This window comes from Mus musculus, chromosome 6, assembly GCF_000001635.26.
Source record: "Mus musculus strain C57BL/6J chromosome 6, GRCm38.p6 C57BL/6J".
In the NCBI taxonomy this organism is placed as follows: domain Eukaryota; kingdom Metazoa; phylum Chordata; class Mammalia; order Rodentia; family Muridae; genus Mus; species Mus musculus.
The window spans coordinates 77,965,670-77,980,505 of NC_000072.6; the positions used below are offsets into that span (position 1 = coordinate 77,965,670).

Here is a 14,836-nt window from a genome sequence, read left to right on the forward strand (position 1 = left end):
TTCTGGTGGCCTTCTACCCAATAAAGTGCTTAATAATGACATATATTTATGATTTTGATATCAAGCATTTTAAACATATTCAAAAAGGGACATTTATTTCACATGCTAACTTAATTTAACTGAAAATAATTTACAACCTATCAAGAGGTACAATAAATGGTGACAGATCTGGATTTAAGGGGTCACCTATTCATCACAGCAACAGCACAAAAACCTGTCTGTAAAAAGCCATCCAGACATCATGAAAGTTCGATCAGATAAATAGCTCTGTCTCAAATTATTCAAACAATCAAAAACAGAAATTATCTATGGGCTGAAAGACTTATTCATAATTATAAATTTAGTGTTATTTGAATTCATGCTTATTGGTATAATTATTTACAGAAAAATAGAACTATTAAAGATAATATTTTCAAAGCTAGTGATCCATCATCCATAAAGATATTTTTGTTTCATAAACTGTGCCTTGACACTTGCCACTGAGTTCACATTCCCATTCATTATTTGGCAAATAAAATGTTTGTTTTTTTAAACCAAAAATGAGATCTAAGTACACTATGTAACTCATAGATAGGGTCTTAACAGGGACGCTTCAGTGAGAATAAATACCATCTTAGTTTACACTCTATTGTGGCAATGAAACACTCTGACCAAACTAAGAAAAGGGTATCTTTTGTTCACACTTTCATATACCAGTCCATCATTTAAAAAAGAATTTAAGTCAAGAACTCAAAAAGTCTAGGCATATAGACACAGGATCTGATACAGAGGCTATGGAGGAGCGCTGCTTTACTGGCTTGATCCCATGTTTCACTCAACCTGCATTATTATAGAACCCAGGACCGCCATTCTAAGCATGATGCTACTATAGGCTGGGCCCTCCCACATCAATAACTGATTAAGAAAATTCCCTATTATCTTGTGCTAAAACCCAATCTTATAAAGGCATTTCCTCAACCACTCCACTCAGATGACTTTGGCAAAACATGCCAGCAAAATATATACTGGGCATATAGCTCACTGTTATAGCCCCAAGTTTGACCAATACCCCTAAAGAGAGAGGAAGGAACGAGGAAGAGAGGGAATAATAAATCATTAGCAATATGTATACATAAAATCTATACCAGATGAATAATTAGACTTTCAGGGAATGAGTCCAGTTTCTGATCTGCAAAATCAGTAAAAGTTTTTTTTATTGATTTTTATTTTATTTTTAGGGCTGCAGAGATGACTTGATGGTTAGGAATACCTATTGCTCTTGCAGAGGACCCACAATTGATTCCCAGGACTCCTGTCAGATGCTTCACAACTGTCTGTGACTCTAGTTCCAGGGGAATCTAACATCCTCTTCTTGTCCTTATAAGTATCACATGCACATACTCATACACATACATAATATACCCAAAAAATTTAAAAATCTTCAAGAAATTTCATGATACAAAATTATAAGAACAATTATCAGTGAAACTTTCTTCCCAAGTTTGAAAAATGTGGTCTTTAGACAATAAATCAAGGTAAATTCTGGACAAGTACTTGAGGCAAAATACACCTCCTGTGGGTCAGCTGGCACTGTGTTAATGCTTCCACAGTCTTTAAAACTAGCACTAGAGGTAACTGAAGCGCTGTCTGGCATGGCACCTTATAACACAATTGACTAAATAAGTCACCAGGTATCCAAAGAATACAGTTGTGTGTGTGTGTGTGTGTGTATGTAAAATGTAATATAGTGAACATTTTAAAAATCAAGCAGATCATTGTTCACTTAACTGGCTAGCAATTTAGAAAGGTATTTTGAGACTCCTGGGAGCTACATACAAAACAATCTCCATAAAATATTCAGAGAGGCCCAGAAAACTGTCAAGTCAGTATTACAAAAGAGTATATGGATTTTATTTATACAATACACCTCATCCAAAAAGGAGTTCATAAACAGAAAGATATGTGAATTAATGTTGTGAGATACTGTGTTCCCAACAGATATCTAAAAATCATTTGTTAAGTCACTGTTTAAACCAACTATTTAAGATATAAGGATACCTAGTTTACACTAAATGCATGTTAGAAAAAAATACCTTATGTTAATATTAGAATAAACTGTATGGAAATTAGTGTTTATTTTTTGTTTTCAAACTTGTATTTGACCCATGCCCTATTATCCATTTTTGTACTGTTATCATAAGTATTATTTTTACTAGAGTTGAGCCTACAGCCTTTTGTACACTGAGCAAGTGTTCTCTACCACTGACTGTTATATCCACACTCAGTTTCTTGCCTTAATATATAAAGTGGTCACACAATTGATAACCAAAAACATGAGAAAGACGAATTTTTTCAAACAGAAAAGTATTTTAGCAAGGTGACTCAGAATCAAAATATGTATAAAAACCAAGAGACATGTTCTCTCTATTAGTGAAGAATTAGTAGAAACTATTAAGGAAAACTTCCATTACCCCCTTGTAAAAGCCAAGCAATCTAGACACAGATGGTAACAAATAGGACAAATTGAGAAGGATCTCCTTTAGTGAAGAAATAGATTCACGATTCTGAAAGATACAGGAAAAAAAACTGAAAACTAACAGAATTATAACAAAAAGTTGCCATCAATTCTCTCTCAGAATTACCTTCAAGATAGAAAGAAAGCTAAGACACACAAACACACACACACAAAACAAAAACAAAAAAACACTCATTCAGAAATGTAATAACTGTTGAACCACCATAGTTGACTTTTAATAGGGGCATATTGAAAGTAAATATGAAGTCTTAGAGAACAAAAACCATTTGGATTCCCCAACATACTCTATGTTACAGGGACTATGGCATTCTATCATGACTTCTAGAATGATAACAAAACTCTCTTTACCCAGAAAATAAGCAAGATGTACAAAGAGAAAGCATGGAAAAGACTCAATCTAAAGAAACAGAAACTACCTCCAGCAGAAACAACCTTCAGATCATTTCACAGAAATACCAAGATGCTTACGAAATCTCAGAAAAAGTATCATAAAAGACATCTATCCCTTCCATGTACTTATTAGAAAACTTTTATATATGTGCAATTATCTTGGTTCTGCAGAGAGGTTTGTCATCAGTCATCTTCATGCTCACAGGTGGAACAGAATGTATGTACTGTTTTCAGAGAAACCTGGCATTATCTTTCAAAGTAGAAAGTGCACACACTGCCTGAACTAGCAGTTGTAGTTAGCAGGATTACAACAAAAGGCGCTGGTCCATGTGGAAAGTAAAACTGTGTAAAGATGTTTCTTACAGCCTTGCTTAAAATAGTAAACCAGCAGAACAAACTGTCTATGGAAGCACAAAGACTCAAGAATCCAAGGAGGCCCATACTGAACAACAAATCATACCAGTGGAAAATAATGACTGAGACGATCAGATACCTGTACAGTGATAGCTTCCTTTTAAAAAAGATGTATTTATTTTATATGTGTGCTGAGTGTATAGATGAACCCTGGGAATGCAGTTTACTTGGAGGCTGGAAAATGGACCAGATCCCTTGGAAGTGGAGTTAGAGGCCTTTGTAAGCTGATGAGGGGGGCTGGGACCTGAGCTCTGATCTTCCAGATGTACAATGTGACACATAGGTAAAGGGTAGCACCTCAATTAAGGAAGCCTTTGTGCATCTGCACGTGCATTCACCGGTTTGTGCCTGTGTGCATGTGTGTGTGCGTGTGCATGTAGGTGTCTGTCTGTCCATGAGCTCGCCTGTTTACATACCTACTTATAAACACATTCAGCATAGAAACTGGCTACCTAAAGTCAGTTTTTTGCCCATGGCATAGATCATACTAGAAGGCAAAGCACTCCAGGCATTTTATATCTGTATATACTCAAAAAATATCAATATAATTTTCAATTGATGTGATGTTATCCCCAAAACATGTACAAATTTTATTATGCCAGATAATGCATAAATGCATTCAGTTTCAAGATAAGATACAAAATGGTACAATCTAAGTAGTGCTGTCAAAAGATATCACTATAAAATAACCTGGAATATACTCATGGTGGGTGGGGGTAGTGACTAGAAATTTACCAAATATTCACTGGGCAGTTTAGTTGGACTACATTTTTTTGTTTTGAGTTTTCTACTCCTCACTTTCTGGAAAGAAGGTAGTGTTACTGTGTCAGTATCAAAGACAAACAGTGTTCTTTTGAAACAATGTATCCTTTGTTTCGTTCATGAGATACCTCCATGTACACAATGTGTCAACATTTCTGCATTCCCAGCCTGTCTCCTCCCTGGGTGTCCCTTAGCAGCTGTTTTCTCAGCAGATATCAATCAGAGCCTTAGCCCTTTGTCTCTCTGATGTTGTTTTCCTATCTCTCCCACTGCTAAGCATTGATCCCGTCACCCTGCAGAAACAGCTCTGCCCCAGTCCCCAGACCCAGGCAGGACTGAAGGAAAGTTAATGTACGATCGCCTTCACTTCCATACTCTTATTCCAAGAGCTGAGTTTTCCTTCTGTGAAAGACTAGATTTCTGAGCCATTTCACAGCAGAGTTAGCAGAGAATGCCACACTCTCTACTATGTGCCATTACCTTACGCTGCTCAGGTGAATATTTTATATCTGTGTGTAGGCTGTCAATTTGTGAGCTCAAATTCCTTGTCCTATTCATATATGGATTCTGAGCTGATGCTCTACACACACACACACATACACACACACACACACAGGTTTTTCATACCTTACGTTAAAGTATTTGACGAATGACTGATTTATTTGAATTGAAACCTATAGGATTTGTTCAAAAATGGAATGGGCTCAGAGACTTAATTACTTCAACAAGTAATTGTGAAGGGACTGTAATAGAAAAAATGCTAGAAAAAAGAAGCTACAGTTTCTTTCTATTCATGAAAAAGACCTTAGAAAACGAAGCTAGAATAATTACTGTTTTGGCTTCACCCTAAACACGAAAAGCATGTAAACCTTCTTGCCTGAGGTCCCGATTTCACAGATGGGCAAACTGCAATCAAGCTTCCTTGCCTGGAACCCAGACTATTGCCAACACTCACGTCCACCTCCTGTCCCAACCCCATGCGTCCCGCTTGCTTTATACTCCTTGAAAATATTTGGGAGCGTGCCCACTTTTCAACTGTTGCCTTGAATCTAAATTCCTTTCCCTCCCCACCCCATCCAGTTCAGGCTTTGAGCTGGCGTGTGAATTGCTTCCTCCTGCTCCTTCTGATACCTGATTTTGCCCACATACCCAAATAAGAAGCTATCTCAAAACATACAGAGCCTTTTACTGCAGGCTCCTTCCAAATGCCCAAGTGTGCAGCTGCACTTTAAACAAAGGGCAAGGCTTACTAGCCAGGCAAGGTCTTCTACTCATCAACCCTTCCACTGGCTATGCCCAGTGCTGAGCTGTCAGATAAGAGAGCATGCTGCAGGATGGCTTCTGGCAAAAGTTCCCTCATTTAGAGGCTACTGCCTACAGTCTGTTAGAAACTAGATTGATTCCAGCTTCTCACCATTTACTCTGATGTTGGCTACAATTTGTAAAACACGTGAAACTCAAGAAGAACGAAGACCAAAATGGGGACACTTTGCCCCTTCTTAGAATTGGGAACAAAACACCCATGGAAGGTGTCTTAGTCAGGGTTTCTATTCCTGCACAAACATCATGACCAAGAAGCAAGTTGGGGAGGAAAGGGTTTATTCAGCTTACATTTCCATACTGCTGTTGATCACCAAAGGATGCAGGACTGGAACTCAAGCAGGTCAGAAAGCAGGAGCTGATGCAGAGGCCATGGAGGGATGTTCTTTACTGGCTTGCTCAGCCTGCTCTCTTATAGAACCCAAGACAACCAGCCCAGAGATGGTCCCACCCACAAGGGGCCTTGCCCCCTTGATCACTAATTGAGAAAATGCCTTACAGTTGGATCTCATGGAGGCATTTCCTCAACTGAAGCTCCTTTCTCTGTGATAACTCCAGCTGTGTCAAGTTGACACAAAACTAGCCAATACAGAAGGAGTTACAGAGACAAAGTTTGGAGCTGAGACGAAAGGATGGACCATCTAGAGACTGCCATATCCAGGGATCCATCCCATAATCAGCTTCCAAACTCTGACACCATTGCATACACTAGCAAGATTTTGCTGAAAGGACCCTGATATAGCTGTCTCTTGTGCGGCTATTCTTGGGCCTAGCAAACACTGAAGTGGATGCTCACAGTCAGCTATTGGATGGAACACAGGGCCTCCAATGGAGCCGCTAGAGAAAGTACCCAAGGAGCTAAAGGGATCCACAACCCTATAGGTGGAACAACAATATGAACTAACCAGTACCCCCGGGAGCTCGTGTCTCTAGCTGCATATGTATCAGAAGATGGCCTAGTTGGTCATCACTGCAAAGAGAAGCCCATTGGTCTTGCAAACTTTATATGCCTAAGTACAGAGGAACGCCAGGGCCAAGAAGTGGAAGTAGGGGAGGGGGAAGGAGATTGGGGGAGAGGGCACGGGGCGGGGGGGGGGGTGGCTTTTGGGATAGCATTGGAAAAGTAAATGAAGAAAATACCTAATTTTAAAAAAGGAAAAAAAAGAAACTAGAGCAGCTGTCCTAGTACTGGCAGTGTATGAGGCTGACAGAGAAGCCGGAGAGCAGGCCAGGCAATAAGAGCTGAACACAGCTTTATACCCAAGACCCATCCCAGCAATGTCTGGCCCTTTCAAATGCATTTCTTTCCCTGCCTGGGCAGATCATACACAACTGCTATTCAAAGTGAATTGAAGACCTTATACAGACACCTCCAACAGCAGCAGCAGCAGGAGGAGGAGCTTTGCTAACTTTTTGAAACAAATAACCTTACATGGGCATTTGACAGGGCTTCCAGTTGTTTTAATTGTAAAGATACAATGAATAAAGCTATCACAAGTTTTTAATACAAAAGTTACTTTTTCATTTTTCTCAGTCATGGACTGAAAGCACTTTTAAAATTAGAAGTGTCAAACTGTTTTCCAATATATTACATTGTTACCAGTCATGGTAAGTGTTGTATACAGTTGCTTCCCATTCTCACCTAAACTTGATGTTGGCAATTTTCATCTAGAAACTTCATGGTTAATGTTGTTTCATCCCAGTGTCTTTTCAGGTTTGATTTTATTTTCAGTTTCGTGAATATGCATGTGTTGTGTGTCAGATAAGTTCAGGTGCCTGTGTGAGACAGAAGCTTCAGGTCCCCTGGAACTGGAGTGACAGGGAGTTGGATCCACTGCAAGAGCAACAATGTTCTTTTGTTTGTTTGTTTGCTTGCTTGTTTGTTTGTTTTTTGTTTTTTTGAGACAGGGTTTCTCTGTGTACTCCTGGCTGTCCTGGAACTCACTCTGTAGACCAGCCTGGCCACTAACTCAGAAATCTACCTGCCTCTGCCCCTGCCCCTGCCCCTGCCCCTGCCCCTGCCCCTGCCCCTGCCCCTGCCCCTGCCCCTGCCCCTGCCCCTGCCCCTGCCCCTGCCCCTGCCTAAGTGCTGGGATTAAAGGTGTGTGCCAACACCACCCCAGCCCAAGCAGCAATATTTTTAATCACTGTGCTACCTCCTTAGCTCCACTCTGTGGCTTTTAAGTTTTCATCATTTGTGTGAGAAAAAGAAACACCTGGCTCAGTGGCTAAAGCAGCTGTGGCACAAATCTGAGAACCTGAATCTTTGTCCACAACATCCACTTAAATGCTGGGCAGGTATGGTAACCACCTGTGATCTCAGCAATGCAGAGTAAGCAACAGGGAACGTTCCTGGGAAAGCAGGCTAGCTAGACCATCCAAAATTCCAGTGTTTCAGCTCTGCAAGAGACTCTGTTTCAAAAACGAAGCCAAGCAGGATCTAAGAAAACATCTAACATCAACTTTTGATCTCTGCACACACACACACACACACACACACACACACACACACACACAAACACACACACACACACACACACACACACACACACACATTCATGGGTGTGTAACCAGACATTTTCTGCTAAAATTGATCAAGGCAGGCTTTCCATGGAGTGAAAGAAATGTATTTGTAAAAGTTTGTGAGTTCAAACCCTGGGAACCATGTGATAGAGAGAAATGACTCCATCAAACTCTGACAGCCACACATATGCCATGCGTGGTTGACATTTATTTCTCAGTCATGTTTTAGTTCTAAAAGCTATTTGTTAAACTATATATGTATACTCAAATGTATGTGTACATAGGCCAAAAAGATAAACTATATACTTGCTACACAAGTATGAACACTTCCATTGCACCCCATCCCCCAGTAAACTATTATCATGTATCTGTAATCCCATAACTCTTACAGAGAGACAGGGGTTTGTATCACAATGGTTAATCCTGTCTCAGAGAGGAAGACTGACAATCAAGGTTGTCCTTTGACCACCATATGTGAGCCATGGTATGTGGCCACACACACACACATAAACACACAAATACTTTGAAAACAAAACATATTCAGATACAGAAAGGATAAATACACATGTGGGGTGTGTGTGTGTGTGTGTGTGTGTGTATTAAAACAATTAAAACATGGGTTTATTATTATGATAGCAAAAATATGATACCCTTAAGTGATCAGCAGCTATAAATTTTATAGATCAATACACAAAATTAGTCCATTTGTGTCATCTGTAATCAATCTTCCCATTTGTTAAATATATTTTGCTGGGAAAACAATTACATTTCACATATGAAAGTTCCTATTGTTAATACACATGAAAGTAATGATGTAAGAGCTGTATTTATGTATCAAGCCTTCAAATCAAAATGAGTAATAGTATCATTTTTCAAATTAAAGACATGAAATATTAAGTGTTATAAAATGATACTATCACTGTCTCTTTATAATATGCCCTAAGCAATCATTTCAAAGAGGTGTAAAATGCATATTTGTGGTTGTGTTCAAATTGATATTTAAAGGCAAAAAAATCACAGTAGGAAACTGAAAATACCTAACATGTTGTTTTTCAAAGTTATCTGGTGCTTTAACGCAAAACCAAATAGAAAAAACCACAATTGAAATATTTCATTTAGACTGTGGAATCTTTCAAGAATACAGAGAATGAATTCCAAGTAGAAAATAAAACCACCGCCATTATCATCATCACCTCACATCTGTAGTTACCTGTATCAGACATCCCCAAGACTTGCATCATCAACAATCCATCCAAGACAGAGGTGCTACCTCTCCTTCACTTGCTCATCCCAGTAGGTCCAGTGGACCCTTCTAGACCATTGTCACATAAACAGTTCTAGTTAATCCCAGTGGGTCACAAACAAAACAGCCAGCATATTTGAGAGATATTTGTGGGGAGAGGTATGGTAATAAAATAGAGTGATTTATATGTGCAACTTATATGTGTGAAGGTATAAAATAATAATGGTGATGATAATAATAATAATAAACATTTTAACATTATAGTTTAAATACTATTCATTTTTGGAAGCATACACTTGCTTATGACTAATATAACTTTAACAGTTTAACACTAGGTCAACTTTTTACTACTAGGGAGAAAGAAATGAAGTTGTGTGCACACATTAAAAACAGAACAGAACAACTCTATAAGCACATAATCACTGCCCACTTTGAACTTTGTTGCAGAAAAAGAGAGAGAGAACTTCCTGGAAACATATTTTCAGAAGAAGGAACTCGGTTATTCAATTTCCATCTTTTTCCCTGTTAGATGGCAAAACGTTACACTTTATGAACTTCACCCAAAATTGAAGGTTGACTAATACCCTTCCATGTTTGTCTATAAACATCTGTCTGTCCCTCCATCTTGTACAGACATTTAGCCTGATCAGGACAGTTCCAGATAACTGTTCTTGCTGTCACCACATGCTAATATACCAATAAGACACCTGAAAAGCACTCTCTCTATTGGCATCTGTAATGTTTTTTGCATTCCCGTGAAAAGGAAAATTAGTAATTACGTAATGTCATGAGTAAAGCATAAAGCTCAAAAAAATAAAATTACTTCAAGAAGTTCTGCATACGTTAAATAGAACATCTTCACAGAGATATAGTCCTAGAATACCCCTGGGGTCAGAAAAGGGGGGTATGGTAACAACTGTATTAACCATTAGTATCTAGCAAAAGTCACGTGTTTTCTCTGTCTCACAGTTTAAAGAAAATCCATGAAAAGAATATTGTGAGTTTGCCTGTGGCAAAGACTTTGAGTTCTGTGTCTTACGGATAGATGGAGTACTAGATATGTATGATCAAACATAGAAATAAATCCAAACACCAGATAAAGGGGAAGTGAACCTCCAGTGACGAAGTGGATCCCAAAGTACAATCAATTGACTTGTCGAAGAGGTGGTAGAATATTTACTATGATGACATGTTTAACACCTTTGTAAAATGGTCACCGATTTGTCCTACAGTCCAGAAAATGAATAGTCTTGTTGATGTGCCTCTCTCCCATCACACTTCCTCTTCCATCTCTGCTCTGACTCCACACTGCTTGACATTCTTCTCTGAGATCTCTATACAAGCCTGAATGCTTCTACTAAATAAAACTGTTTTCCTGGTCACACAAACATCTCACCCATTCAGAACTACTGTCATGTCTCTCTTCCATAGCCATAGTGCGTATCTATATGATATGTTGGAATGCTTTAAAGCCTGCCATCCTAATTAAAATAATGCTAATGAAAAACATACTTTGCTTCAAATTTTGTGCTTAACAGATTTAATCTCTAAGCAAATTCCATGAATCATAATCTCATATCATTGATAAAACAAGTTTCTTAAAGAGCAGGTAAAGCACACGTGTTCTTAAGCAAGAGAAGCTGAACTCCGTTTGAAAGCTTTCTACAAAGATCTGGCTCTTTGCAGCTGTGAAACTGGACCTCATGCAGATACCTTTTATCTTCAACTATCCTACAAGCTGAGGCCAAAGACAGTGTCTTTTTCTTCTTTCCACTTCTTTCGACAGCTCACCCTACTCAGCATTAGCTTGCATGTGTGTTAAGAGCTTGAAGGGAGGAACATACACAGAATATACCCAGAATATTTCATGTGAGGGTCCATAGCATGTTCTATGTGGTCTTTATTTGTATTTTAAAGGCCCAATGCAATTAAAAACAGATGCTTCTGGAAATAAAATTCATGCAAAAGCAATGCATGTGTGCAAACGTGTTTGTTAGTTAGGGGGTCAAGCTGCTCTTTTGTCGTTTGTGTTCTGTTTTGGGGGTGCTGTGGAACAAACCAAGGACTGGCTCTTGATGTGCAAGAAAACTAACACTAAGCTACACCCCAGCTACATCAAATTGCCTTTTTTATGCATTAAATCCTTTTCTACCTCATATTTTATTCATTTAACTCATCTACTCTCCTAAGATATTGTCGTAAACAAAATATTTCACTTTCTATTTCTTTAATAACTTCACCCTCCTTTCACAATATTGATGAATATTTATAAACAAAAGTCAGATAAAATGTGCCTTTCATTTCATAGTGAGCACTGTATTCTTATCAGAAATACTCCCTCATCCTTCTGAGAGGAAGACTTGCAACAGAAAAAGCTGGCTGATGAGGAACTGCTCCTCCCACACCCAAAACTCCACAAAGCCAGTGTAATAGGTGGGCAGGCAGAATGGCCTTTGAAAGTAAGTTAGAACCAAACAAACTTACTATTACCATATATGATTGTCACAGCTGAGACTTAGGGCGAGGAAAGAAACAGCAGCACCAAAATCACACCTGTATGGGATTCACTGTCATCTAGGATAACCATTCAAACATATACACGGTTGAATACAATTCTTCCTGGAGACATTAGTAACCGATACTCCAACCAAGCTTCTGTCACATGGATCACAAGCCTGAGAAGCCATGAAAGGAGCTGCATTCCTCCAGGGAAGGTGAAAGAGAGAGGCTTCCCTTGTTTGCTAATATCATATACTTTCCAAATATGAATCCACATGGCCATCAGTATCAGTCGTTTAGGCAGGTCGGCACTCTGTCACTTTCGAAGGCAATTCTCTTCATCTCAACTCCTACTTTACAGTCACATAAAATGCAAAAGTGCCTATTACACTGCTGGAAAGTCATCAAAATTTCAACAAGAGGAATAAATCCACGACTTTCTCCATGCTATAGTTATTGACTGCAACTTCAGTGAATCCAGCTTTGGATCCCTCTATACATGCTACCTATACAAGAAAATTAACTATGGTAAAGTTAAGGCTGGGGGTGGAGTAATCATTCGGAAGAATCTCAATGGGGCAAACTAAGTCTTTGATTTTTCAGCTTATTTTTATGCACACAATCAGAGCCCCCGAGACGTTATACTGAAGCAGCATGGCTGTGCCACCATGTATAAGTTAAGCTTTTCAGAAACATTTGCAAACAGAAAAACTGCCATGCCATTCTTGATGAAGACTGAAATGTACTGAAGTGACGCTGAAGACAGCAATGTGAAACACAAGATTCAGTGCAAGCAACTGATGCAAAACTGACCGAAAATTTAAAATTCTCAGGAACAATCTTCCCAGAGCTAATTCAACTTTCCCATTAGTGTAAACACATCTAGGAATAAGTACACAGAACATTTTCCCCCCAAAATGTCAAGATTTCTATAAGGCGGCTGAGCATGACTGAGGGTGCCTGTGCTGTATCCTACCACACAGCTAAAGCTATCAAAATGATATGTTTACAAAACGGCAAAGGAGAGCCTCATTCTTCAATAGCTGGCTAGCCATTCTCATTTTCTTGAAGTTAACCAGGGATGAACAAAAAGTGTTATCTTTCTATTTCTTCAAAGCAAGTTCTCCGGGTGTTTTGCATACCAAGCAAAACACAATGTGTAATGCACCGGTATTAAAGTTGAGAGAGTTTCTGTCTGTGAAGTAGTGACGGAGCCAAGGACACACAGGTTCAAGTCCAAGCTGAATATTAGGCGGGTGGTTTGAAAACATCAATCCAGAAAGGCCTAGAGGAAGGGATTCAGGCTTCCACTGTTGCCAACCTTCCTCACCCCTCCCCTCTTTTCTTTCTTGTTCCCTTCCAGGCTTCTCTTTCCTTGTGGTTTCTCATGGAGACGACAATCACAGCAGAAAAGCCTGGGTTTTAAATTAGTGTGATACACACTGGGAATGTGTAATCCCAGGGGGAAAAAAAGAAAGGAAGAAACTGTTGAAGAGGGGAGTGGGGGACGGTTGGAAACATATCTAAGTGACAACCTCCCCACCCCCACCCTTTATAGCACACATCCATAGATTGTTCCTGGACTCTATTCCTTCCAGTTTCCAGTACTCTGTCCAACTTGACCCTTAATCTTGACAATGTAAAGAACTGCAGGGCATCCTTTGCGCGAGCGTGCCTCTCTTGGTACAGGAAACCAATTTTCAAGAAACCCCCGAATCCGGACAGTTGTACCAGGCAAGGATGCTCCCACCATCCCACCCTCAGGGAAGGGGGTGAGGATAAGAAAAGGAGGGGTGATAAAGAGAAGATAGATAAAAGGTATGCAAAGATGAGCTGAAGGGTGAGTGGCTGAAAGGAAGACAGGGAAGAAAGAAAGGGTGGGAAGGAAGTAGGGCTGGGTGAGAGAAGAAAGGGATGAAAGAAAGGCTGGAAAGGAGAAAGGAGCGGAGAGGAGAGAGGGATGTTGGGAAAGATGAGGGCGGGAGGGCTGGAGAGCGGGAGGGAGGGGAGGACGAAGAGGATGGGAGGGAGGCAGGAAGGGAGGGAGGCAGGCAAGGATGGAGGATGCTCTGCCCGGGACTCACCTCTGTGGGTCGGTGGGAGTTTCTCGCCTCCTCCTCCTCGTCCTCTGTCTGCAGCAGCTGGCGCGGAATGACAGAAGCTGCTGGAGAGGCGGCGGTGGGGACTAGGGCAGCTGCTGCAGCTGCTTCTGGCCGAGGTGCGGTGCCGCCCGCTCCGCCCGGGTCTCCGCCTCACTCAGGGCTGCCAGCAAAGCCGCTCCCCCCTCCCCCCGCCCGCCCCGCGTCCTGCCCAAGCGAGCGGCAGCGGCCCGGATCGCCGCTAGGGGAGGTGGCCAGTGCGCACGCGCGGCCGCTCACTTGCTTGCTCGTTCGCTCGTGCCCGCGACTCGCCCGGGCTGCTAAAGGATGGGCACGCGGGCGCGCCGCCCGGGAGCGCCGCCCGGGAGCGCCGGAGGGGAGGGACTGGAGAAAGGAGCCACAGAGGGCGCAGGTGCCGTCTCCATGGCAATGGCGTTACCCTCTGGGCGGGGACCAGGAGCTGTTGCGGGCCCTGCAGGGAGGGGCTGGACTCCAGAATGATCTGCATAGGGGATGGAGGACAGATGGGGTTCCACACTCAGAAAGACCTTACCACGTGGCAGCAGGAGGCCAGGGCCCGGTGCAGCCCAGGTGGACCTGTAGCCCCGAATGCCAGAGAGCCTGAAAGAGGATGGAACTGTTAGAGAAATCAGGGCTGTGTCTGTTAAACAAACCTCCGTGAAAGCAATTTCCGTGAAAGACATTGTAGTTATCTGTATTAAGCACTCTAGGCATGTTGAAGTATCCAAAATATTTAAGGTCACTCTCTGCTTCATAGGGGTTACATGAGTTGGGAACATGACTAGAGACATGAGTGCCTTGCCAGCCAGAAGTACTGGGAGCTTAGTGATGGGGTCTAACTGCGAGATTTGCTTAGAGGCAAAAACAGTACACCAGTACACCGCTATATACAGGAAGAAGCATAAGTTACAATTGTCTTTGTTCGATCACAGTGCCGATTGACAACTTTGGCTTTGTCTGTACTACATCAAAGCGGAAAAAGTGGAAGAAAGCTTCTGGCAACTTGGAATACAGCCTACACTTTATTCCATCTGGATTCCTGGTTCACTG

At 41.1% G+C, this 14,836-nt stretch overlaps 1 protein-coding gene across 5 annotated transcripts in view; it reads right to left on the bottom strand.

Annotated features, from left to right (window-relative positions):
* The window catches only part of Ctnna2 (catenin (cadherin associated protein), alpha 2), a 1,098,179-nt gene extending 1,084,033 nt beyond the window's left edge, over positions 1-14,146 (bottom strand). For 4 of the 5 annotated variants that reach the window (NM_001355193.1, NM_009819.2, NM_145732.2 and 1 more), the window contains exon 1: positions 13,751-13,998. The gene's annotated coding sequence lies outside the window, so the exon portion shown is untranslated. Of the gene's footprint in view, positions 1-13,750 lie in introns of all 5 variants that reach the window. The other variant, XM_011241195.3, reaches the window with a different exon arrangement.
* Positions 14,147-14,836: the final 690 nt, after the last annotated feature.